Genomic DNA, 27487 nt, shown 5'->3' on the forward strand with positions numbered 1-27487 from the left:
GAGAGTTTAATAGCCATTTATACCCACTTTGTCCCAAAACAGGCTAAAACCAAGAAAACATTGCTTAGAAGCACCAAACAGCTTTGTTAGTATTTCTGGGGTTAAAATGTGTCTTAATCCAATGCAACTAACTAATTATAAGAGTTTGAGAAAGATGTGGATAGTTTAAAAGCCACTTATACCCATTTTGTCCCAAAACAGGCTAAAACCAAGAAAACATTGCTTAGAAGCTGTAAACAGCTATGTTAGAGTTTATGGGGTTAAAATGTGTCTTAGTCCAATGCAACTGACTAATTATAAGAGTTTGAGATTGATGTGGAGAGTTTAAAAGCCACTTATACCCATTTTGTCCCAAAACAGGCTAAAACAAGGAAAACATTGCTTAGAAGCTGTAAACAGCTATGTTAGTGTTTCTGGGGTTAAAATGTGTCTTAATCCAATGCAACTGACTAATTATAAGAGTTTGAGATGGATGTGGAGAGTTTAAAAGCCACTAATACCCATTTTGTCCCAAAACAGGCTAAGACCAAGAAAACATTGTTTAAAAGCACTAAACACCTTTGTTAGTGTTTCTTGGGTTAAAATGTGTCTTAATCCAATGCAAATAACTAATTATAAGAGTTTGAGATAGATGTGGAGAGTTTAAAAGCCATTTATACCCATTTTGTCCAAAAATAGGCTAAAACTAAGAAAACATTGCGTAGAAGCACTAAACAGCTTTGTTAGTGTTTCTAGGGTTAAAATGTGTCTTAATCCAATGCAACTAACTAATTATAAGAGTTTGAGATAGATGTGGATAGTTTAAAAGATACTTATACCCATTTTGTCCCAAACCAGGCTAAAACCAAGAAAACAGTGCTTAGAAGCTGTAAACAGCTATGTTAGTGTTTCTGGGGTTAAAATGTGTCTTAATCCAATGCAACTGACTAATTATAAGAGTTTTAGATTGATGTGGAGAGTTTAAAAGCCACTTATACACATTTTGTCCCAAAACAGGCTAAAACAAAGAAAACATTGCTTAGAAGCACTAAACAGCTTTGTTAGTGTTTATGGGGTTTAAATGTGTCTTAATCCAATGCAACTAACTAATTTTAAGAGTTTGATATAGATGTGGAGAGTTTAAAAGCCATTTATACACATTTTGTCCCAAAACAGGCTAAAACCAAGAAAACTTTGCTTAGAAGCACTAAAAAGCTTTGTTAGTGTTTCTGGGGTTTAAATGTGTCTTAATCCAATGCAACTAACTAATTATAAGAGTTTGAGATAGATGTGGAGAGTTTAAAAGCCACTTATACCCACTTTGTCCCATAACAGGCTAAAACCAAGAAAACATTGCTTAGAAGCACCAAACAGCTTTATTAGTGTTTATGGGGTTAAAATATGTCTTAATCCAATGCAACTAACTAATTATAAGAGTTTGAGATAGATGTGGATAGTTTAAAAGCCTCTTATACCCATTTTGTCCCAAAACAGGCTAAAACCAAGAAAACATTGCTTAGAAGCACCAAACAGCTTTGTTAGTGTTTCTGGGGTTAAAATGTGTCTTAATCCAATGCAACTAACTAATTATAAGAGTTTGAGATAGATGTGGATAGTTTAAAAGCCACTTATTCCCATTTTGTCCCAAAACAGGTTAAAACCAAGAAAACATTGCTTTGAAGCACTAACCAACTATGTTAGTGTTTATGGGGTTAAAATGTGTCTTAATCCATTGCAACTGACTAATTATAAGAGTTTGAGATTGATGTGGAGAGTTTAAAAGCCACTTATACCCATTTTGTTCCAAAAAAGGCTAAAACCAAGAAAACATTGCTTAGAAGCTGTAAACAGCTATGTTAGTGTTTCTGGGTTTAAAATGTGTCTTAATCCAATGCAACTGACTAATTATAAAAGTTTGAGATGGATGTGGAGAGTTTAAAAGCCACTTATACCCATTTTGTCCCAAAACAGGCTAAAACCAAGAAAACATTGCTTAGAAGCTGTAAACAGCTATGTTAGTGTTTCTGGGGTTCAAATGTGTCTTAATCCAATGCAACTGACTAATTATAAGAGTTTGAGATAGATGTGGAGAGTTTAAAAGCCACTTATACCCATTTTGTCCCAAAACAGGCTAAAACCAAGAAAACATTGCTTAGAAGCACCAAACAGCTTTGTTAGTGTTTCTGGGGTTAAAATATGTCTTAATCCAATGCAACTAACTAATTATAAGAGTTTGAGATAGATGTGGAGAGTTTAAAAGCCACTTATACCCACTTTGTCCCAAAACAGGCTAAAACCAAGAAAACATTGCTTAGAAGCACCAAACAGCTTTGTTTGTGTTTCTGGGGTTAAAATGTGTCTTAATCCAATGCAACTAACTAATTATAAGAGTTTGAGATAGATGTGGATAGTTTAAAAGCCACTTATACCCATTTTGTCCCAAAACAGGATAAAACCAAGAAAACATTGCTTAGAAGCTGTAAACAGCTATGTTAGTGTTTCTCGGGTTAAAATAGGTCTTAATCCAATGCAACTGACTAATTATAAGAGTTTGAGATTGATGTGGAGAGTTTAAAAGCCATTTATACCCATTTTGTCCCAAAATAGGCTAAAACCAAGAAAACATTGCTTAGAAGCACTAAACAGCTTTGTTAGTGTTTCTCGGGTTAAAATGTGTCTTAATCCAATGCAACTAACTAATTGTAAGAGTTTGAGATGGATGTGGAGAGTTTAAAAGCCATTTATACCCATTTTGTCCCAAAAAGGCTAAAACCAATAAAACATTGCTTAGAAGCTGTAAACAGCTTTGTTAGTGTTTCTGGGGTTAAAATGTTTCTTAATCCAATGCAACTGACTAATTATAAGAGTTTGAGATGGATGTGGAGAGTTTAAAAGCCACTTATACACATTTTGTCCCAAAACAGGCTAATACCAAGAAAACATTGCTTAGAAGCACTAAACAGCTTTGTTAGTGTTTATGGGGTTAAAATGTGTCTTAATCCAATGCAACTAACTAATTATAAGAGTTTGAGATAGATGTGGATAGTTTAAAAGCCACTTATACACATTTTGTCCCAAAACAGGCTAAAACCAAGAAAACATTGCTTAGAAGCTCTAAACAGCTATGTTAGTGTTTCTGGGGTTAAAATGTTTCTTAATCTAATGCAAGTGACTAATTATAAGAGTTTGAGATTGATGTGGAGAGTTTAAAAGCCACTTATACCCATTTTGTCCCAAAACAGGCTAAAACCAAGAAAACATTGCTTAGAAGCACCAAACAGCTTTGTTAGTGTTTCTCGGGTTAAAATGTGTCTTAATCCAATGCAACTAACTAATTATAAGAGTTTGAGATAGATGTGGAGAGTTTAAAAGCCACTTATACCCATTTTGTCCCAAAAAGGCTAAAACCAAGAAAACATTGCTTAGAAGCACTAAACATCTTTGTTAGTGTTTCTGGGGTTAAAATGTGTCATAGTCCAATGCAACTAACTAATTACAAGAGTTTGAGATAGATGTGGATAGTTTAAAAGCCACTTATACCCATTTTGTCCCAAAACAGGCTAAAACCAAGAAAACATTGCTTAGAAGCACCAAACAGCTTTGTTAGTGTTTCTGGGGTTAAAATGTGTCTTAATCCAATGCAACTAACTAGTTATAAGAATTTCAGATAGATGTGGAGAGTTTAAAAGCCACTTATACACATTTTGTCCCAAAACAGGCTAAAACTAAGAAAACAATGCGTAGAAGCACTAAACAGCTTTGTTAGTGTTTCTAGGGTTAAAATGTGTCTTAATCCAATGCAACTAACTAATTATAAGAGTTTGAGATAGATGTGGATAGTTTAAAAGCTACTTATACCCATTTTGTCCCAAAACAGGCTAAAACCAAGAAAACATTGCTTAGAAGCTGTAAACAGCTATGTTAGTGTTTCTGGGGTTAAAATGTGTCTTAATACAATGCAACTGACTAATTATAAGAGTTTTAGATTGATGTGGAGAGTTTAAAAGCCACTTATACCCATTTTGTCCCAAAACAGGCTAAAACCAAGAAAACATTGCTTAGAAGCACCAAACAGCTTTGTTAGTGTTTCTGGGGTTAAAATGTGTCTTAATACGATGCAACTAACTAATTATAAGAGTTTGAGATAGATGTGGAGAGTTTAAAAGCCACTTATACCCATTTTGTCCCAAAAAGGCTAAAACCAAGAAAACATTGCTTAGAAGCACTAAACAGCTTTGTTAGTGTTTCTGGGGTTAAAATGTGTCTTAATCCAATGCAACTAACTAATTATAAGAGTTTGAGATAGATGTGGATAGTTTAAAAGCCACTTATACACATTTTGTCCCAAAACAGGCTAAAACCAAGAAAACATTGCTTAGAAGCTGTAAACAGCTATGTTAGTGTTTCTGGGGTTAAAATGTTTCTTAATCTAATGCAAGTGACTAATTATAAGAGTTTCAGATTGATGTGGAGAGTTTAAAAGCCACTTATACCCATTTTGTCCCAAAACAAGCTAAAACCAAGAAAACATTGCTTAGAAGCACCAAACAGCTGTGTTAGTGTTTCTGGGGTTTAAATGTGTCTTAATCCAATGCAACTAACTAATTATAAGAGTTTTAGATAGATGTGGAGAGTTTAAAAGCCACTTATACCCATTTTGTCCCAAAAAGGCTAAAACCAAGAAAACATTGCTTAGAAGCACTAAACAGCTTTGTTAGTGTTTCTGGGGTTAAAATGTGTCATAATCCAATGCAACTAACTAATTACAAGAGTTTGAGATAGATGTGGATAGTTTAAAAGCCACTTATACCCATTTTGTCCCAAAACAGGCTAAAACCAAGAAAACATTGCTTAGAAGCACCAAACAGCTTTGTTAGTGTTTCTGGGGTTAAAATGTGTCTTAATCCAACGCAACTAACTAATTATAAGAATTTCATATAGATGTGGAGAGTTTAAAAGCCACTTATACACATTTTGTCCCAAAACAGGGTAAAACTAAGAAAACAATGCGTAGAAGCACTAAACAGCTTTGTTAGTGTTTCTAGGGTTAAAATGTGTCTTAATCCAATGCAACTAACTAATTATAAGAGTTTGAGATAGATGTGGATAGTTTAAAAGCTACTTATACCCATTTTGTCCCAAAACAGGCTAAAACCAAGAAAACATTGCTTAGAAGCTGTAAACAGCTATGTTAGTGTTTCTGGGGTTAAAATGTGTCTTAATACAATGCAACTGACTAATTATAATAGTTTTAGATTGATGTGGAGAGTTTAAAAGCCACTTATACCCATTTTGTCCCAAAACAGGCTAAAACCAAGAAAACATTGCTTAGAAGCACCAAACAGCTTTGTTAGTGTTTCTGGGGTTAAAATGTGTCTTAATACAATGCAACTAACTAGTTATAAGAGTTTGAGATAGATGTGGAGAGTTTAAAAGCCACTTATACCCATTTTGTCCCAAAAAGGCTAAAACCAAGAAAACATTGCTTAGAAGCACTAAACAGGTTTGTTAGTGTTTCTGGGGTTAAAATGTGTCTTAATCCAATGCAACTAACTAATTATAAGAGTTTGAGATAGATGTGGATAGTTTAAAAGCTACTTATACCCATTTTGTCCCAAAACAGGCTAAAACCAAGAAAACATTGCTTAGAAGCTGTAAACAGCTATGTTAGTGTTTCTGGGGTTAAAATGTTTCTTAATCTAATGCAAGTGACTAATTATGAGAGTTTCAGATTGATGTGGAGAGTTTAAAAGCCACTTATACCCATTTTGTCCCAAAACAGGCTAAAACCAAGAAAACATTGCTTAGAAGCACCAAACAGCTTTGTTAGTGTTTCTGGGGTTTAAATGTGTCTTAATCCAATGCAACTAACTAGGTATAAGAGTTTCAGATAGATGTGGAGAGTTTAAAAGCCACTTATACCCATTTTGTCCCAAAAAGGCTAAAACCAAGAAAACATTGCTTAGAAGCACTAAACAGCTTTGTTAGTGTTTCTGGGGTTAAAATGTGTCATAGTCCAATGCAATTAACTAATTACAAGAGTTTGAGATAGATGTGGATAGTTTAAAAGCCACTTATACCCATTTTGTCCCAAAACAGGCTAAAACCAAAAAAACAATGCTTAGAAGCACTAAACAGCTTTGTTAGTGTTTCTGGGGTTAAAATGTGTCTTAATCCAATGCCACTAACTAATTATAAGAGTTTGAGATAGATGTGGATAGTTTAAAAGCCACTTATACCCATTTTGTCCCAAAAGAGGCTAAAACCAAGAAAACATTGCTTAGAAGCTGTAAACAGCTATGTTAGTGTTTCTGGGGTTAAAATGTGTCTTAATCTAATGCAACTGACTAATTATAAGAGTTTCAGATTGATGTGGAGAGTTTAAAAGCCACTTATACCCATTTTGTCCCAAAACAGGCTAAAACCAAGAAAACATTGCTTAGAAGCACCAAATTGCTTTGTTAGTGTTTCTGGGGTTAAAATGTGTCTTAATCCAATGCAACTAACTAATTATAAGAGTTAGAGATAGATGTGGAGTGTTTAAAAGCCACTTATACCCATTTTGTCCCAAAAAAGGCTAAAACCAAGAAAACATTGCTTAGAAGCACTAAACAGCTTTGTTAGTGTTTCTGGGGTTAAAATGTGTCTTAATCCAATGCAACTAACTAATTGCAAGAGTTTGAGATAGATGTGGATAGTTTAAAAGCCACTTATACCCATTTTGTCCCAAAACAGGCTAAAACCAAGAAAACATTGCTTAGAAGCTGTAAACAGCTATGTTAGTGTTTCTGAGGTTAAAATGTTTCTTAATCCAATGCAACAGACTAATTATAAGAGTTTGAGATGGTTGTGGAGAGTTTAAAAGCCACTTATACACATTTTGTCCCAAAAAAGGCTAAAACCAAGAAAACATTGCTTAGAAGCACTAAACAACTTTGTTAGTGTTTCTGGGGTTAAAATGTGTCTTAATCCAATGCAACTGACTAATTATAAGAGTTTGAGATGGATATGGAGAGTTTAAAAGCCACTTATACCCATTTTGTCCCAAAACAGGCAAAAACCAAGAAAACATTGCTTAGAAGCACTAAACAACTTTGTTAGTGTTTCTCGGGTTAAATGTTTCTTTATCCAATGCAAATAACTAATTGTAAGGGTTTGAGATAGATGTGGAGAGTTTCAAAGCCATTTATACCCATTTTGTCCCAAAACAGGCTAAAACCAAGAAAACATTGCTTAGAAGCACTAAACATCTTTGTTAGTGTTGCTGGGGTTAAAATGTGTCTTAATCCAATGCAAATAACTAATTATAAGAGTTTGGGATAGATGTGGAGAGTTTAAAAGCGACGTATACCCATTTTGTCCCAAAATAGGCTAAAACCAAGAAAAAATTGCTTAGAAGCACTAAACAGCTTTGTTAGTGTTTATGGGGTTAAAATGTGTCTTAATCCAATGCAACTAACTAAATATAAGAGTTTGAGATAGATGTGGATAGTTTAAAAGCCACTTATACCCATTTTGTCCCAAAACAGGCTAAAACCAAGAAACCATTGCTTAGAAGCTGTAAACAGCTATGTTAGTGTTTCTGGGGTTAAAATGTGTCTTAATCTAATGCAACTGACTAATTATAAGAGTTTGAGATTGATGTGGAGAGTTTAAAAGCCACTTATACCCATTTTGTCCCAAAACAGGCTAAAACCAAGAAACCATTGCTTAGAAGCACCAAACAGCTTTGTTAGTGTTTCTAGGGTTAAAATGTGTCTTAATCCAATGCAACTAACTAATTATAAGAGTTTGAGATAGATGTGGAGAGTTTAAAAGCCACTTATACCCATTTTGTCCCAAAAAAGGCTAAAACCAAGAAAACATTGCTTAGAAGCACTAAACAGCTTTGTTAGTGTTTCTGGGGTTAAAATGTGTCATAATCCAATGCAACTAACTAATTACAAGAGTTTGAGATAGATGTGGATAGTTTAAAGGCCACTTATACTCATTTTGTCCCAAAACAGGCTAAAACCAAGAAAACATTGCTTAGAAGCTGTAAACAGCTATGTTAGTGTTTCTGAGGTTAAAATGTTTCTTAATCCAATGCAACAGACTAATTATAAGAATTTGAGATGGTTGTGGAGAGTTTAAAAGCCACTTATACACATTTTGTCCCAAAACAGGCTAAAACCAAGAAAACATTGCTTAGAAGCACTAAACAACTTTGTTAGTGTTTCTGGGGTTAAAATGTGTCTTAATCCAATGCAACTAACTAACTGTAAGAGTTTGAGATAGATGTGGAGAGTTTAAAAGCCATTTATACCCATTTTGTCCCAAAACAGGCTAAAACCAAGAAAGCATTGCTTAGAAGCACTAAACTGCTTTGTTAGTGTTTCTGGGGTTAAAATGTGTCTTAATCCAATGCAACAAACTAATTATAAGAGTTTGAGATAGATGTGGAGAGTTTAATAGCCATTTATACCCACTTTGTCCCAAAACAGGCTAAAACCAAGAAAACATTGCTTAGAAGCACCAAACAGCTTTGTTAGTGTTTCTGGGGTTAAAATGTGTCTTTATCCAATGGAACTAACTAATTATAAGAGTTTGAGAGAGATGTGGAGAGTTTAAAAGCCATTTATACCCATTTTGTCCCAAAACAGGCTAAAACTAAGAAAACATTGCGTAGAAGCACTAAACAGCTTTGTTAGTGTTTCTAGGGTTAAAATGTTTCTTAATCCAATGCAACTAAGTAATTATAAGAGTTTGAGATAGATGTGGATAGTTTAAAAGCTACTTATACCCATTTTGTCCCAAAACAGGCTAAAACCAAGAAAACATTGCTTAGAAGCTGTAAACAGCTATGTTAGTGTTTCTGGGGTTAAAATGTGTCTTAATACAATGCAACTGACTAATTATAAGAGTTTTAGATTGATGTGGAGAGTTTAAAAGCCACTTATACCCATTTTGTCCCAAAACAGGCTAAAACCAAGAAAAATTGCTTAGAAGCACCAAACAGCTTTGTTAGTGTTTCTGGGGTTAAAATGTGTCTTAATACAATGCAACTAACTAATTATAAGAGTTTGAGATAGATGTGGAGAGTTTAAAAGCCACTTATACCCATTTTGTCCCAAAAAAGGCTAAAACCAAGAAAACATTGCTTAGAAGCACTAAACAGCTTTGTTAGTGTTTCTGGGGTTAAAATGTGTCATAATCCAATGCAACTAACTAATTACAAGAGTTTGAGATAGATGTGGATAGTTTAAAGGCCACTTATACCCATTTTGTCCCAAAACAGGCTAAAACCAAGAAAACATTTCTTAGAAGCTGTAAACAGCTATGTTAGTGTTTCTGAGGTTAAAATGTTTCTTAATCCAATGCAACAGACTAATTATAAGAATTTGAGATGGTTGTGGAGAGTTTAAAAGACACTTATACACATTTTGTCCCAAAACAGGCTAAAACCAAGAAAAAATTGCTTAGAAGCACTAAACAACTTTGTTAGTGTTTCTGAGGTTAAAATGTGTCTTAATCCAATGCAACTAACTAACTGTAAGAGTTTGAGATAGATGTGGAGAGTTTAAAAGCCATTTATACCCATTTTGTCCCAAAACAGGCTAAAACCAAGAAAACATTGCTTAGAGGCACTAAACTGCTTTGTTAGTGTTTCTGGGGTTAAAATGTGTCTTAATCCAATGCAACAAACTAATTATAAGAGTTTGAGATAGATGTGGAGAGTTTAATAGCCATTTATACCCACTTTGACCCAAAACAGGCTAAAACCAAGAAAACATTGCTTAGAAGCACCAAACAGCTTTGTTAGTGTTTCTGGGGTTAAAATGTGTCTTAATCCAATGCAACTAACTAATTATAAGAGTTTGAGATAGATGTGGATAGTTTAAAAGCCACTTATACCCATTTTGTCCCAAAACAGGCTAAAACCAAGAAAACATTGCTTAGAAGCTGTAAACAGCTATGTTAGAGTTTATGGGGTTACAATGTGTCTTAATCCAATGCAACTGACTAATTATAAGAGTTTGAGATTGCTGTGGAAAGTTTAAAAGCCACTTATACCCATTTTGTCCAAAAACATGCTAAAACCAAGAAAACATTGCTTAGAAGCTGTAAACAGCTATATTAGTGTTTCTGGGGTTAAAATGTGACTTAATCCAATGCAACTGACTAATTATAAGAGTTTGAGATGGATGTGGAGAGTTTAAAAGCCACTAATACCAATTTTGTCCCAAAACAGGCTAATACCAAGAAAACATTGTTTAGAAGCACTAAACAGCTTTGTTAGTGTTTCTCGGGGTTAAAATGTGTCTTAATCCAATGCAAATAACTAATTGTAAGAGTTTGAGATAGATGTGGAGAGTTTAAAAGCCATTTATACCCATTTTGTCCCAAAACAGGCTAAAACTAAGAAAACATTGCGTAGAAGCACTAAACAGCTTTGTTAGTGTTTCTAGGGTTAAAATGTTTCTTAATCCAATGCAACTAACTAATTATAAGAGTTTGAGATAGATGTGGATAGTTTAAAAGCTACTTATACCCATTTTGTCCCAAAACAGGCAAAAACCAAGAAAACATTGCTTAGAAGCTGTAAACAGCTATGTTAGTGTTTCTGGGGTTAAAATGTGTCTTAATACAATGCAACAGACTAATTATAAGAGTTTTAGATTGATGTGGAGAGTTTAAAAGCCACTTATACCCATTTTGTCCCAAAACAGGCTAAAACCAAGAAAACATTGCTTAGAAGCACCAAACAGCTTTGTTAGTGTTTTTGGGGTTAAATTGTGTCTTAATCCAATGCAACTAACTAATTATAAGAGTTTGAGATAGATGTGGATAGTTTAAAAGCCACTTATACACATTTTGTCCCAAAATAGGCTAAAACCAAGAAAACATTGCTTAGAAGCTGTAAACAGCTATGTTAGTGTTTCTGGTGTTAAAATGTTTCTTAATCCAATGCAACTGACTAACTTTAAGAGTTTGAGATAGATGTGGAGAGTTTAAAAGCCACTTATACCCATTTTGTCCCAAAAAAGGCTAAAACCAAGAAAACATTGCTAAGAAGCATTAAACAACTTTGTTAGTGTTTCTGGGGTTAAAATGTGTCTTAATCCAATGAAACTAACTAATTATAAGAGTGTGAGATAGATGTGGATATTTTAAAAGGCACTTATACCCATTTTTTCCCAAAACAGGCTAAAACCAAGAAAACAATGCTTAGAAGCTGTAAACAGCTATGTTAGTGTTTATGGGGTTAAAAATTTGTCTTAATCCAATGCAACTAACTAATTATAAGAGTTTGAGATAGATGTGGATAGTTTAAAAGCCACTTATACACATTTTGTCCCAAAACAGGCTAAAACCAAGAAAACATTGCTTAGAAGCACTAAACATCTTTGTTAGTGTTTCTGGGGTTAAAATGTGTCTTAATCCAATGCAAATAACTAATTATAAGAGTTTGAGATAGATGTGGAGAGTTTAAAAGCCACTTATACCCATTTTGTCCCAAAATAGGTTAAAACCAAGAAAAAATTGCTTAGAAGCACTAAACAGCTTTGTTAGTGTTTCTGGGGTTAAAATGTGCCTTAATCCAATGCAACTAACTAATTATAAGAGTTTGAGATAGATGTGGATAGTTTAAAAGCCACTTATACCCATTTTGTCCCAAAACAGGCTAAAACCAAGAAAACATTGCTTAGAAGCTGTAAACAGCTATGTTAGTGTTTCTGGGGTTAAAATGTGTCTTAATCTAATGCAACAGACTAATTATAAGAGTTTGAGATTGATGTGGAGAGTTTAAAAGCCACTTATACCCATTTTGTCCCAAAAGAGGCTAAAACCAAGAAACCATTGCTTAGAAGCACCAAACAGCTTTGTTAGTGTTTCTGGGGTTAAAATGTGTCTTAATCCAATGCAACTAACTAATTATAAGAGTTTGAGATAGATGTGGAGAGTTTAAAAGCCACTTATACCCATTTTGTCCCAAAAAAGGCTAAAACCAAGAAAACATTGCTTAGAAGCACTAAACAGCTTTGTTAGTGTTTCTGGGGTTAAAATGTGTCATAATCCAATGCAACTAACTAATTACAAGAGTTTGAGATAGATGTGGATAGTTTAAAGGCCACTTATACACATTTTGTCCCAAAACAGGCTAAAACCAAGAAAACATTGCTTAGAAGCTGTAAACAGCTATGATAGTGTTTCTGAGGTTAAAATGTTTCTTAATCCAATGCAACAGACTAATTATAAGAGTTTGAGATGGTTGTGGAGAGTTTAAAAGCCACTAATACCCATTTTGTCCCAAAACAGGCTAAAACTAAGAAAACATTGCGTAGAAGCACTAAACAGCTTTGTTAGTGTTTCTAGGGTTAAAATGTTTCTTAATCCAATGCAACTAACTAATTATAAGAGTTTGAGATAGATGTGGATAGTTTAAAAGCTACTTATACCCATTTTGTCCCAAAACAGGCAAAAACCAAGAAAACATTGCTTAGAAGCTGTAAACAGCTATGTTAGTGTTTCTGGGGTTAAAATGTGTCTTAATACAATGCAACAGACTAATTATAAGAGTTTTAGATTGATGTGGAGAGTTTAAAAGCCACTTATACCCATTTTGTCCCAAAACAGGCTAAAACCAAGAAAACATTGCTTAGAAGCACCAAACAGCTTTGTTAGTGTTTCTGGGGCTAAAATGTGTCTTAATACAATGCAACTAACTAATTATAAGAGTTTGAGATAGATGTGGAGAGTTTAAAAGCCACTTATACCCATTTTGTCCCAAAAAGGCTAAAACCAAGAAAACATTGCTTAGAAGCACTAAACAGCTTTGTTAGTGTTTTTGGGGTTAAATTGTGTCTTAATCCAATGCAACTAACTAATTATAAGAGTTTGAGATAGATGTGGATAGTTTAAAAGCCACTTATACACATTTTGTCCCAAAATAGGCTAAAACCAAGAAAACATTGCTTAGAAGCTGTAAACAGCTATGTTAGTGTTTCTGGTGTTAAAATGTTTCTTAATCCAATGCAACTGACTAACTTTAAGAGTTTGAGATAGATGTGGAGAGTTTAAAAGCCACTTATACCCATTTTGTCCCAAAAAAGGCTAAAACCAAGAAAACATTGCTAAGAAGCATTAAACAACTTTGTTAGTGTTTCTGGGGTTAAAATGTGTCTTAATCCAATGAAACTAACTAATTATAAGAGTGTGAGATAGATGTGGATATTTTAAAAGGCACTTATACCCATTTTTTCCCAAAACAGGCTAAAACCAAGAAAACAATGCTTAGAAGCTGTAAACAGCTATGTTAGTGTTTATGGGGTTAAAAATTTGTCTTAATCCAATGCAACTAACTAATTATAAGAGTTTGAGATAGATGTGGATAGTTTAAAAGCCACTTATACACATTTTGTCCCAAAACAGGCTAAAACCAAGAAAACATTGCTTAGAAGCACTAAACATCTTTGTTAGTGTTTCTGGGGTTAAAATGTGTCTTAATCCAATGCAAATAACTAATTATAAGAGTTTGAGATAGATGTGGAGAGTTTAAAAGCCATTTATACCCATTTTGTCCCAAAATAGGTTAAAACCAAGAAAAAATTGCTTAGAAGCACTAAACAGCTTTGTTAGTGTTTCTGGGGTTAAAATGTGCCTTAATCCAATGCAACTAACTAATTATAAGAGTTTGAGATAGATATGGATAGTTTAAAAGCCACTTATACCCATTTTGTCCCAAAACAGGCTAAAACCAAGAAAACATTGCTTAGAAGCTGTAAACAGCTATGTTAGTGTTTCTGGGGTTAAAATGTGTCTTAATCTAATGCAACAGACTAATTATAAGAGTTTGAGATTGATGTGGAGAGTTTAAAAGCCACTTATACCCATTTTGTCCCAAAAGAGGCTAAAACCAAGAAACCATTGCTTAGAAGCACCAAACAGCTTTGTTAGTGTTTCTGGGGTTAAAATGTGTCTTAATCCAATGCAACTAACTAATTATAAGAGTTTGAGATAGATGTGGAGAGTTTAAAAGCCACTTATACCCATTTTGTCCCAAAAAAGGCTAAAACCAAGAAAACATTGCTTAGAAGCACTAAACAGCTTTGTTAGTGTTTCTGGGGTTAAAATGTGTCATAATCCAATGCAACTAACTAATTACAAGAGTTTGAGATAGATGTGGATAGTTTAAAGGCCACTTATACACATTTTGTCCCAAAACAGGCTAAAACCAAGAAAACATTGCTTAGAAGCTGTAAACAGCTATGATAGTGTTTCTGAGGTTAAAATGTTTCTTAATCCAATGCAACAGACTAATTATAAGAGTTTGAGATGGTTGTGGAGAGTTTAAAAGCCACTAATACCCATTTTGTCCCAAAACAGGCTAAAACTAAGAAAACATTGCGTAGAAGCACTAAACAGCTTTGTTAGTGTTTCTAGGGTTAAAATGTTTCTTAATCCAATGCAACTAACTAATTATAAGAGTTTGAGATAGATGTGGATAGTTTAAAAGCTACTTATACCCATTTTGTCCCAAAACAGGCTCAAACCAAGAAAACATTGCTTAGAAGCTGTAAACAGCTATGTTAGTGTTTCTGGGGTTAAAATGTGTCTTAATACAATGCAACTGACTAATTATAAGAGTTTTAGATTGATGTGGAGAGTTTAAAAGCCACTTATACCCATTTTGTCCCGAAACGGGCTAAAACCAAGAAAACATTGCTTAGAAGCACCAAACAGCTTTGTTAGTGTTTCTGGGGTTAAAATGTGTCTTAATCCAATGAAACTAACTAATTATAAGAGGTGAGATAGATGTGGATAGTTTAAAAGGCACTTATACCCATTTTTTCCCAAAACAGGCTAAAACCAAGAAAACAATGCTTAGAAGCTGTAAACAGCTATGTTAGTGTTTATGGGGTTAAAAATTTGTCTTAATCCAATGCAACTAACTAATTATAAGAGTTTGAGATAGATGTGGATAGTTTAAAAGCCACTTATACACATTTTGTCCCAAAACAGGCTAAAACCAAGAAAACATTGCTTAGAAGCACTAAACATCTTTGTTAGTGTTTCTGGGGTTAAAATGTGTCTTAATCCAATGCAAATAACTAATTATAAGAGTTTGAGATAGATGTGGAGAGTTTGAAAGCCACTTATACCCATTTTGTCCCAAAATAGGTTAAAACCAAGAAAAAATTGCTTAGAAGCACTAAACAGCTTTGTTAGTGTTTCTGGGGTTAAAATGTGCCTTAATCCAATGCAACTAACTAATTATAAGAGTTTGAGATAGATGTGGATAGTTTAAAAGCCACTTATACCCATTTTGTCCCAAAAAAGGCTAAAACCAAGAAAACATTGCTTAGAAGCACTAAACAGCTTTGTTAGTGTTTCTGGGGTTAAAATGTGTCATAATCCAATGCAACTAACTAATTACAAGAGTTTGAGATAGATGTGGATAGTTTAAAGGCCACTTATACCCATTTTGTTCCAAAACAGGCTAAAACCAAGAAAACATTTCTTAGAAGCTGTAAACAGCTATGTTAGTGTTTCTAAGGTTAAAATGTTTCTTAATCCAATGCAACAGACTAATTATAAGAATTTGAGATGGTTGTGGAGAGTTTAAAAGCCACTTATACACATTTTGTCCCAAAACAGGCTAAAACCAAGAAAACATTGCTTAGAAGCACTAAACAACTTTGTTAGTGTTTCTGGGGTTAAAATGTGTCTTAATCCAATGCAACTAACTAACTGTAAGAGTTTGAGATAGATGTGGAGAGTTTAAAAGCCATTTATACCCATTTTGTCCCAAAACAGGCTAAAACCAAGAAAGCATTGCTTAGAAGCACTAAGCTGCTTTGTTAGTGTTTCTGGGGTTAAAATGTGTCTTAATCCAATGCAACTAACTAATTATAAGAGTTTGAGATAGATGTGGAGAGTTTAATAGCCATTTATACCCACTTTGTCCCAAAACAGGCTAAAACCAAGAAAACATTGCTTAGAAGCACCAAACAGCTTTGTTAGTGTTTCTGGGGTTAAAATGTGTCTTAATCCAATGCAATTAACTAACTATAAGAGTTTGAGATAGATGTGGATAGTTTAAAAGACACTTATACCCATTTTGTCCAAAAACAGGCTAAAACCAAGAAAACATTGCTTAGAAGCTGTAAACAGCTATATTAGTGTTTCTGGGGTTAAAATGTGACTTAATCCAATGCAACTGACTAATTATAAGAGTTTGAGATGGATGTGGAGAGTTTAAAAGCACTAATACCAATTTTGTCCCAAAACAGGCTAATACCAAGAAAACATTGTTTAGAAGCACTAAACAGCTTTGTTAGTGTTTCTCGGGTTAAAATGTGTCTTAATCCAATGCAAATAACTAATTGTAGAGTTTGAGATAGATGTGGAGAGTTTAAAAGCCATTTATACCCATTTTGTCCCAAAACAGGCTAAAACTAAGAAAACATTGCGTAGAAGCACTAAACAGCTTTGTTAGTGTTTCTAGGGTTAAAATGTTTCTTAATCCAATGCAACTAAGTAATTATAAGAGTTTGAGATAGATGTGGATAGTTTAAAAGCTACTTATACCCATTTTGTCCCAAAACAGGCTAAAACCAAGAAAACATTGCTTAGAAGCTGTAAACAGCTATGTTAGTGTTTCTGGGGTTAAAATGTGTCTTAATACAATGCAACTGACTAATTATAAGAGTTTTAGATTGATGTGGAGAGTTTAAAAGCCACTTATACCCATTTTGTCCCAAAACAGGCTAAAACCAAGAAAAATTGCTTAGAAGCACCAAACATCTTTGTTAGTGTTTCTGGGGTTAAAATGTGTCTTAATACAATGCAACTAACTAATTATAAGAGTTTGAGATAGATGTGGAGAGTTTAAAAGCCACTTATACCCATTTTGTCCCAAAAAAGGCTAAAACCAAGAAAACATTGCTTAGAAGCACTAAACAGCTTTGTTAGTGTTTCTGGGGTTAAAATGTGTCATAATCCAATGCAACTAACTAATTACAAGAGTTTGAGATAGATGTGGATAGTTTAAAGGCCACTTATACCCATTTTGTCCCAAAACAGGCTAAAACCAAGAAAACATTTCTTAGAAGCTGTAAACAGCTATGTTAGTGTTTCTGAGGTTAAAATGTTTCTTAATCCAATGCAACAGACTAATTATAAGAATTTGAGATGGTTGTGGAGAGTTTAAAAGCCACTTATACACATTTTGTCCCAAAACAGGCTAAAACCAAGAAAACATTGCTTAGAAGCACTAAACAACTTTGTTAGTGTTTCTGGGGTTAAAATGTGTCTTAATCCAATGCAACTAACTAACTGTAAGAGTTTGAGATAGATGTGGAGAGTTTAAAAGCCATTTATACCCATTTTGTCCCAAAACAGGCTAAAACCAAGAAAACATTGCTTAGAGGCACTAAACTGCTTTGTTAGTGTTTCTGGGGTTAAAATGTGTCTTAATCCAATGCAACAAACTAATTATAAGAGTTTGAGATAGATGTGGAGAGTTTAATAGCCATTTATACCCACTTTGACCCAAAACAGGCTAAAACCAAGAAAACATTGCTTAGAAGCACCAAACAGCTTTGTTAGTGTTTCTGGGGTTAAAATGTGTCTTAATCCAATGCAACTAACTAATTATAAGAGTTTGAGATAGATGTGGATAGTTTAAAAGCCACTTATACCCATTTTGTCCCAAAACAGGCTAAAACCAAGAAAACATTGCTTAGAAGCTGTAAACAGCTATGTTAGAGTTTATGGGGTTAAAATGTGTCTTAATCCAATGCAACTGACTAATTATAAGAGTTTGAGATTGCTGTGGAAAGTTTAAAAGCCACTTATACCCATTTTGTCCAAAAACAGGCTAAAACCAAGAAAACATTGCTTAGAAGCTGTAAACAGCTATATTAGTGTTTCTGGGGTTAAAATGTGACTTAATCCAATGCAACTGACTAATTATACGAGTTTGAGATGGATGTGGAGAGTTTAAAAGCCACTAATACCAATTTTGTCCCAAAACAGGCTAATACCAAGAAAACATTGTTTAGAAGCACTAAACAGCTTTGTTAGTGTTTCTCGGGTTAAAATGTGTCTTAATCCAATGCAAATAACTAATTGTAAGAGTTTGAGATAGATGTGGAGAGTTTAAAAGCCATTTATACCCATTTTGTCCCAAAACAGGCTAAAACTAAGAAAACATTTCTTAGAAGCACTAAACAGCTTTGTTAGTGTTTCTGAGGTTAAAATGTTTCTTAATCCAATGCAACTAACTAATTATAAGAGTTTGAGATAGATGTGGATAGTTTAAAAGCTACTTATACCCATTTTGTCCCAAAACAGGCAAAAACCAAGAAAACATTGCTTAGAAGCTGTAAACAGCTATGTTAGTGTTTCTGGGGTTAAAATGTGTCTTAATACAATGCAACTGACTAATTATAAGAGTTTTAGATTGATGTGGAGAGTTTAAAAGCCACTTATACCCATTTTGTCCCAAAACAGGCTAAAACCAAAAAAACATTGCTTAGAAGCATCAAACAGCTTTGTTAGTGTTTCTGGGGCTAAAATGTGTCTTAATACAATGCAACTAACTAATTATAAGAGTTTGAGATAGATGTGGAGAGTTTAAAAGCCACTTATACCCATTTTGTCCCAAAAAGGCTAAAACCAAGAAAACATTGCTTAGAAGCACTAAACAGCTTTGTTAGTGTTTTTGGGGTTAAATTGTGTCTTAATCCAATGCAACTAACTAATTATAAGAGTTTGAGATAGATGTGGATAGTTTAAAAGCCACTTATACACATTTTGTCCCAAAATAGGCTAAAACCAAGAAAACATTGCTTAGAAGCTGTAAACAGCTATGTTAGTGTTTCTGGTGTTAAAATGTTTCTTAATCCAATGCAACTGACTAACTTTAAGAGTTTGAGATAGATGTGGAGAGTTTAAAAGCCACTTATACCCATTTTGTCCCAAAAAAGGCTAAAACCAAGAAAACATTGCTAAGAAGCATTAAACAACTTTGTTAGTGTTTCTGGGGTTAAAATGTGTCTTAATCCAATGAAACTAACTAATTATAAGAGTGTGAGATAGATGTGGATAGTTTAAAAGGCACTTATACCCATTTTTTCCCAAAACAGGCTAAAACCAAGAAAACAATGCTTAGAAGCTGTAAACAGCTATGTTAGTGTTTATGGGGTTAAAAATTTGTCTTAATCCAATGCAACTAACTAATTATAAGAGTTTGAGATAGATGTGGATAGTTTAAAAGCCACTTATACACATTTTGTCCCAAAACAGGCTAAAACCAAGAAAACATTGCTTAGAAGCACTAAACATCTTTGTTAGTGTTTCTGGGGTTAAAATGTGTCTTAATCCAATGCAACTAACTAACTGTAAGAGTTTGAGATAGATGTGGAGAGTTTAAAAGCCATTTATACCCATTTTGTCCCAAAACAGGCTAAAACCAAGAAAACATTGCTTAGAGGCACTAAACTGCTTTGTTAGTGTTTCTGGGGTTAAAATGTGTCTTAATCCAATGCAACAAACTAATTATAAGAGTTTGAGATAGATGTGGAGAGTTTAATAGCCATTTATACCCACTTTGACCCAAAACAGGCTAAAACCAAGAAAACATTGCTTAGAAGCACCAAGCTGCTTTGTTAGTGTTTCTGGGGTTAAAATGTGTCTTAATCCAATGCAACTAACTAATTATAAGAGTTTGAGATAGATGTGGAGAGTTTAATAGCCATTTATACCCACTTTGTCCCAAAACAGGCTAAAACCAAGAAAACATTGCTTAGAAGCACCAAACAGCTTTGTTAGTGTTTCTGGGGTTAAAATGTGTCTTAATCCAATGCAATTAACTAACTATAAGAGTTTGAGATAGATGTGGATAGTTTAAAAGACACTTATACCCATTTTGTCCAAAAACAGGCTAAAACCAAGAAAACATTGCTTAGAAGCTGTAAACAGCTATATTAGTGTTTCTGGGGTTAAAATGTGACTTAATCCAATGCAACTGACTAATTATAAGAGTTTGAGATGGATGTGGAGAGTTTAAAAGCACTAATACCAATTTTGTCCCAAAACAGGCTAATACCAAGAAAACATTGTTTAGAAGCACTAAACAGCTTTGTTAGTGTTTCTCGGGTTAAAATGTGTCTTAATCCAATGCAAATAACTAATTGTAGAGTTTGAGATAGATGTGGAGAGTTTAAAAGCCATTTATACCCATTTTGTCCCAAAACAGGCTAAAACTAAGAAAACATTGCGTAGAAGCACTAAACAGCTTTGTTAGTGTTTCTAGGGTTAAAATGTTTCTTAATCCAATGCAACTAAGTAATTATAAGAGTTTGAGATAGATGTGGATAGTTTAAAAGCTACTTATACCCATTTTGTCCCAAAACAGGCTAAAACCAAGAAAACATTGCTTAGAAGCTGTAAACAGCTATGTTAGTGTTTCTGGGGTTAAAATGTGTCTTAATACAATGCAACTGACTAATTATAAGAGTTTTAGATTGATGTGGAGAGTTTAAAAGCCACTTATACCCATTTTGTCCCAAAACAGGCTAAAACCAAGAAAAATTGCTTAGAAGCACCAAACATCTTTGTTAGTGTTTCTGGGGTTAAAATGTGTCTTAATACAATGCAACTAACTAATTATAAGAGTTTGAGATAGATGTGGAGAGTTTAAAAGCCACTTATACCCATTTTGTCCCAAAAAAGGCTAAAACCAAGAAAACATTGCTTAGAAGCACTAAACAGCTTTGTTAGTGTTTCTGGGGTTAAAATGTGTCATAATCCAATGCAACTAACTAATTACAAGAGTTTGAGATAGATGTGGATAGTTTAAAGGCCACTTATACCCATTTTGTCCCAAAACAGGCTAAAACCAAGAAAACATTTCTTAGAAGCTGTAAACAGCTATGTTAGTGTTTCTGAGGTTAAAATGTTTCTTAATCCAATGCAACAGACTAATTATAAGAATTTGAGATGGTTGTGGAGAGTTTAAAAGCCACTTATACACATTTTGTCCCAAAACAGGCTAAAACCAAGAAAACATTGCTTAGAAGCACTAAACAACTTTGTTAGTGTTTCTGGGGTTAAAATGTGTCTTAATCCAATGCAACTAACTAACTGTAAGAGTTTGAGATAGATGTGGAGAGTTTAAAAGCCATTTATACCCATTTTGTCCCAAAACAGGCTAAAACCAAGAAAACATTGCTTAGAGGCACTAAACTGCTTTGTTAGTGTTTCTGGGGTTAAAATGTGTCTTAATCCAATGCAACAAACTAATTATAAGAGTTTGAGATAGATGTGGAGAGTTTAATAGCCATTTATACCCACTTTGACCCAAAACAGGCTAAAACCAAGAAAACATTGCTTAGAAGCACCAAACAGCTTTGTTAGTGTTTCTGGGGTTAAAATGTGTCTTAATCCAATGCAACTAACTAATTATAAGAGTTTGAGATAGATGTGGATAGTTTAAAAGCCACTTATACCCATTTTGTCCCAAAACAGGCTAAAACCAAGAAAACATTGCTTAGAAGCTGTAAACAGCTATGTTAGAGTTTATGGGGTTAAAATGTGTCTTAATCCAATGCAACTGACTAATTATAAGAGTTTGAGATTGCTGTGGAAAGTTTAAAAGCCACTTATACCCATTTTGTCCAAAAACAGGCTAAAACCAAGAAAACATTGCTTAGAAGCTGTAAACAGCTATATTAGTGTTTCTGGGGTTAAAATGTGACTTAATCCAATGCAACTGACTAATTATACGAGTTTGAGATGGATGTGGAGAGTTTAAAAGCCACTAATACCAATTTTGTCCCAAAACAGGCTAATACCAAGAAAACATTGTTTAGAAGCACTAAACAGCTTTGTTAGTGTTTCTCGGGTTAAAATGTGTCTTAATCCAATGCAAATAACTAATTGTAAGAGTTTGAGATAGATGTGGAGAGTTTAAAAGCCATTTATACCCATTTTGTCCCAAAACAGGCTAAAACTAAGAAAACATTTCTTAGAAGCACTAAACAGCTTTGTTAGTGTTTCTGAGGTTAAAATGTTTCTTAATCCAATGCAACTAACTAATTATAAGAGTTTGAGATAGATGTGGATAGTTTAAAAGCTACTTATACCCATTTTGTCCCAAAACAGGCAAAAACCAAGAAAACATTGCTTAGAAGCTGTAAACAGCTATGTTAGTGTTTCTGGGGTTAAAATGTGTCTTAATACAATGCAACTGACTAATTATAAGAGTTTTAGATTGATGTGGAGAGTTTAAAAGCCACTTATACCCATTTTGTCCCAAAACAGGCTAAAACCAAAAAAACATTGCTTAGAAGCATCAAACAGCTTTGTTAGTGTTTCTGGGGCTAAAATGTGTCTTAATACAATGCAACTAACTAATTATAAGAGTTTGAGATAGATGTGGAGAGTTTAAAAGCCACTTATACCCATTTTGTCCCAAAAAGGCTAAAACCAAGAAAACATTGCTTAGAAGCACTAAACAGCTTTGTTAGTGTTTTTGGGGTTAAATTGTGTCTTAATCCAATGCAACTAACTAATTATAAGAGTTTGAGATAGATGTGGATAGTTTAAAAGCCACTTATACACATTTTGTCCCAAAATAGGCTAAAACCAAGAAAACATTGCTTAGAAGCTGTAAACAGCTATGTTAGTGTTTCTGGTGTTAAAATGTTTCTTAATCCAATGCAACTGACTAACTTTAAGAGTTTGAGATAGATGTGGAGAGTTTAAAAGCCACTTATACCCATTTTGTCCCAAAAAAGGCTAAAACCAAGAAAACATTGCTAAGAAGCATTAAACAACTTTGTTAGTGTTTCTGGGGTTAAAATGTGTCTTAATCCAATGAAACTAACTAATTATAAGAGTGTGAGATAGATGTGGATAGTTTAAAAGGCACTTATACCCATTTTTTCCCAAAACAGGCTAAAACCAAGAAAACAATGCTTAGAAGCTGTAAACAGCTATGTTAGTGTTTATGGGGTTAAAAATTTGTCTTAATCCAATGCAACTAACTAATTATAAGAGTTTGAGATAGATGTGGATAGTTTAAAAGCCACTTATACACATTTTGTCCCAAAACAGGCTAAAACCAAGAAAACATTGCTTAGAAGCACTAAACATCTTTGTTAGTGTTTCTGGGGTTAAAATGTGTCTTAATCCAATGCAAATAACTAATTATAAGAGTTTGAGATAGATGTGGAGAGTTTAAAAGCCACTTATACCCATTTTGTCCCAAAATAGGTTAAAACCAAGAAAAAATTGCTTAGAAGCACTAAACTGCTTTGTTAGTGTTTCTGGGGTTAAAATGTGTCTTAATCCAATGCAACAAACTAATTATAAGAGTTTGAGATAGATGTGGAGAGTTTAATAGCCATTTATACCCACTTTGACCCAAAACAGGCTAAAACCAAGAAAACATTGCTTAGAAGCACCAAACAGCTTTGTTAGTGTTTCTGGGGTTAAAATGTGTCTTAATCCAATGCAACTAACTAATTATAAGAGTTTGAGATAGATGTGGATAGTTTAAAAGCCACTTATACCCATTTTGTCCCAAAACAGGCTAAAACCAAGAAAACATTGCTTAGAAGCTGTAAACAGCTATGTTAGAGTTTATGGGGTTAAAATGTGTCTTAATCCAATGCAACTGACTAATTATAAGAGTTTGAGATTGCTGTGGAAAGTTTAAAAGCCACTTATACCCATTTTGTCCAAAAACAGGCTAAAACCAAGAAAACATTGCTTAGAAGCTGTAAACAGCTATATTAGTGTTTCTGGGGTTAAAATGTGACTTAATCCAATGCAACTGACTAATTATAAGAGTTTGAGATGGATGTGGAGAGTTTAAAAGCCACTAATACCAATTTTGTCCCAAAACAGGCTAATACCAAGAAAACATTGTTTAGAAGCACTAAACAGCTTTGTTAGTGTTTCTCGGGTTAAAATGTGTCTTAATCTAATGCAAATAACTAATTGTAAGAGTTTGAGATAGATGTGGAGAGTTTAAAAGCCATTTATACCCATTTTGTCCCAAAACAGGCTAAAACTAAGAAAACATTGCGTAGAAGCACTAAATAGCTTTGTTAGTGTTTCTAGGGTTAAAATGTTTCTTAATCCAATGCAACTAACTAATTATAAGAGTTTGAGATAGATGTGGATAGTTTAAAAGCCACTTATACCCATTTTGTCCAAAAACATGCTAAAACCAAGAAAACATTGCTTAGAAGCTGTAAACAGCTATATTAGTGTTTCTGGGGTTAAAATGTGACTTAATCCAATGCAACTGACTAATTATAAGAGTTTGAGATGGATGTGGAGAGTTTAAAAGCCACTAATACCAATTTTGTCCCAAAACAGGCTAATACCAAGAAAACATTGTTTAGAAGCACTAAACAGCTTTGTTAGTGTTTCTCGGGGTTAAAATGTGTCTTAATCCAATGCAAATAACTAATTGTAAGAGTTTGAGATAGATGTGGAGAGTTTAAAAGCCATTTATACCCATTTTGTCCCAAAACAGGCTAAAACTAAGAAAACATTGCGTAGAAGCACTAAACAGCTTTGTTAGTGTTTCTAGGGTTAAAATGTTTCTTAATCCAATGCAACTAACTAATTATAAGAGTTTGAGATAGATGTGGATAGTTTAAAAGCTACTTATACCCATTTTGTCCCAAAACAGGCAAAAACCAAGAAAACATTGCTTAGAAGCTGTAAACAGCTATGTTAGTATTTCTGGGGTTAAAATGTGTCTTAATACAATGCAACAGACTAATTATAAGAGTTTTAGATTGATGTGGAGAGTTTAAAAGCCACTTATACCCATTTTGTCCCAAAACAGGCTAAAACCAAGAAAACATTGCTTAGAAGCACCAAACAGCTTTGTTAGTGTTTCTGGGGCTAAAATGTGTCTTAATACAATGCAACTAACTAATTATAAGAGTTTGAGATAGATGTGGAGAGTTTAAAAGCCACTTATACCCATTTTGTCCCAAAAAGGCTAAAACCAAGAAAACATTGCTTAGAAGCACTAAACAGCTTTGTTAGTGTTTTTGGGGTTAAATTGTGTCTTAATCCAATGCAACTAACTAATTATAAGAGTTTGAGATAGATGTGGATAGTTTAAAAGCCACTTATACACATTTTGTCCCAAAATAGGCTAAAACCAAGAAAACATTGCTTAGAAGCTGTAAACAGCTATGTTAGTGTTTCTGGTGTTAAAATGTTTCTTAATCCAATGCAACTGACTAACTTTAAGAGTTTGAGATAGATGTGGAGAGTTTAAAAGCCACTTATACCCATTTTGTCCCAAAAAAGGCTAAAACCAAGAAAACATTGCTAAGAAGCATTAAACAACTTTGTTAGTGTTTCTGGGGTTAAAATGTGTCTTAATCCAATGAAACTAACTAATTATAAGAGTGTGAGATAGATGTGGATATTTTAAAAGGCACTTATACCCATTTTTTCCCAAAACAGGCTAAAACCAAGAAAACAATGCTTAGAAGCTGTAAACAGCTATGTTAGTGTTTATGGGGTTAAAAATTTGTCTTAATCCAATGCAACTAACTAATTATAAGAGTTTGAGATAGATGTGGATAGTTTAAAAGCCACTTATACACATTTTGTCCCAAAACAGGCTAAAACCAAGAAAACATTGCTTAGAAGCACTAAACATCTTTGTTAGTGTTTCTGGGGTTAAAATGTGTCTTAATCCAATGCAAATAACTAATTATAAGAGTTTGAGATAGATGTGGAGAGTTTAAAAGCCACTTATACCCATTTTGTCCCAAAATAGGTTAAAACCAAGAAAAAATTGCTTAGAAGCACTAAACAGCTTTGTTAGTGTTTCTGGGGTTAAAATGTGCCTTAATCCAATGCAACTAACTAATTATAAGAGTTTGAGATAGATGTGGATAGTTTAAAAGCCACTTATACCCATTTTGTCCCAAAACAGGCTAAAACCAAGAAAACATTGCTTAGAAGCTGTAAACAGCTATGTTAGTGTTTCTGGGGTTAAAATGTGTCTTAATCTAATGCAACAGACTAATTATAAGAGTTTGAGATTGATGTGGAGAGTTTAAAAGCCACTTATACCCATTTTGTCCCAAAAGAGGCTAAAACCAAGAAACCATTGCTTAGAAGCACCAAACAGCTTTGTTAGTGTTTCTGGGGTTAAAATGTGTCTTAATCCAATGCAACTAACTAATTATAAGAGTTTGAGATAGATGTGGAGAGTTTAAAAGCCACTTATACCCATTTTGTCCCAAAAAAGGCTAAAACCAAGAAAACATTGCTTAGAAGCACTAAACAGCTTTGTTAGTGTTTCTGGGGTTAAAATGTGTCATAATCCAATGCAACTAACTAATTACAAGAGTTTGAGATAGATGTGGATAGTTTAAAGGCCACTTATACACATTTTGTCCCAAAACAGGCTAAAACCAAGAAAACATTGCTTAGAAGCTGTAAACAGCTATGATAGTGTTTCTGAGGTTAAAATGTTTCTTAATCCAATGCAACAGACTAATTATAAGAGTTTGAGATGGTTGTGGAGAGTTTAAAAGCCACTAATACCCATTTTGTCCCAAAACAGGCTAAAACTAAGAAAACATTGCGTAGAAGCACTAAACAGCTTTGTTAGTGTTTCTAGGGTTAAAATGTTTCTTAATCCAATGCAACTAACTAATTATAAGAGTTTGAGATAGATGTGGATAGTTTAAAAGCTACTTATACCCATTTTGTCCCAAAACAGGCTCAAACCAAGAAAACATTGCTTAGAAGCTGTAAACAGCTATGTTAGTGTTTCTGGGGTTAAAATGTGTCTTAATACAATGCAACTGACTAATTATAAGAGTTTTAGATTGATGTGGAGAGTTTAAAAGCCACTTATACCCATTTTGTCCCGAAACGGGCTAAAACCAAGAAAACATTGCTTAGAAGCACCAAACAGCTTTGTTAGTGTTTCTGGGGTTAAAATGTGTCTTAATCCAATGAAACTAACTAATTATAAGAGGTGAGATAGATGTGGATAGTTTAAAAGGCACTTATACCCATTTTTTCCCAAAACAGGCTAAAACCAAGAATACAATGCTTAGAAGCTGTAAACAGCTATGTTAGTGTTTATGGGGTTAAAAATTTGTCTTAATCCAATGCAACTAACTAATTATAAGAGTTTGAGATAGATGTGGATAGTTTAAAAGCCACTTATACACATTTTGTCCCAAAACAGGCTAAAACCAAGAAAACATTGCTTAGAAGCACTAAACATCTTTGTTAGTGTTTCTGGGGTTAAAATGTGTCTTAATCCAATGCAAATAACTAATTATAAGAGTTTGAGATAGATGTGGAGAGTTTGAAAGCCACTTATACCCATTTTGTCCCAAAATAGGTTAAAACCAAGAAAAAATTGCTTAGAAGCACTAAACAGCTTTGTTAGTGTTTCTGGGGTTAAAATGTGCCTTAATCCAATGCAACTAACTAATTATAAGAGTTTGAG

Source organism: Camelina sativa, chromosome 5 (assembly GCF_030686135.1).
Source record: "Camelina sativa cultivar CO46 ecotype springtype chromosome 5, ASM3068613v1".
Lineage (NCBI taxonomy): Eukaryota > Viridiplantae > Streptophyta > Magnoliopsida > Brassicales > Brassicaceae > Camelina > Camelina sativa.